Source organism: Seriola lalandi, unplaced genomic scaffold, assembly GCF_002814215.2.
Source record: "Seriola lalandi dorsalis isolate HSWRI2012SDOR001 ecotype SW California unplaced genomic scaffold, Sedor1 jcf7180002054672, whole genome shotgun sequence".
Lineage (NCBI taxonomy): Eukaryota > Metazoa > Chordata > Actinopteri > Carangiformes > Carangidae > Seriola > Seriola lalandi.
In genome coordinates, this window is record NW_019525225.1 from 210597 (window position 1) to 211262 (window position 666).

The following is a 666-nucleotide window of genomic DNA, read 5'->3' on the forward strand; positions in this document are numbered from 1 at the left end:
AGTATGGAGAGTGGATCAAGGCAAAAGGCCATGGTTCTTATTCTATTTCTTTGTTTGACATTTACTCATGATGACACATTACATACCTCCCTTGGACTATGTTTTCTACGCCCATACATTGATTTCAGCAAGTTAATGTAGTTCCAAAGGTGGAGAATCTTTTCGTTTGTAGTTGAGTAACTCGATCATTGAAACCAAATGGATGGCTCTGAAAACAATTGTGTTTATATTCATCTTTACATTTAGATTACAGGGAGTTGCTCATGTCAGAATGTGGAGACTCTTTATCGGTTGAACCCTACATCTCTGACTACGACTTTATACATATCCATGTGATCTGAAGAGTTCCCAGTGATCTCAACGAAAAGCACATCCTTCGAGCCGGAGTTGAACCAGCGACCTAAGGATAACTGCTACTGTGAACCTACAGTCCTCCGCTCTACCAGCTGAGCTATCGAAGGAGCAGTGTAATGTTGAATTGTTCCTATTTTCCGTGAAACAGAAGATTAATGAGACTATGCTTTTCAAAGAGCTGACAGTATGGAGAGTGGATCAAGGCAAAAGGCCATGGTTCTTATTCTATTTCTTTGTTGGAGATTTACTCATGATGACACATTACATACCTCCCTTGGACTATGTTTTCTACGCCCATACATTGATTTCAGC

At 40.1% G+C, this 666-nt stretch overlaps 1 non-coding gene across 1 annotated transcript; it reads right to left on the bottom strand.

Annotated features, from left to right (window-relative positions):
* Positions 1-372: 372 nt before the first annotated feature.
* On the bottom strand, positions 373-461 carry trnay-gua (transfer RNA tyrosine (anticodon GUA)). Its single transcript is given in 2 exon segments — positions 373-408; positions 425-461. It is a non-coding gene; the product is annotated as a tRNA-Tyr (tRNA).
* Positions 462-666: the final 205 nt, after the last annotated feature.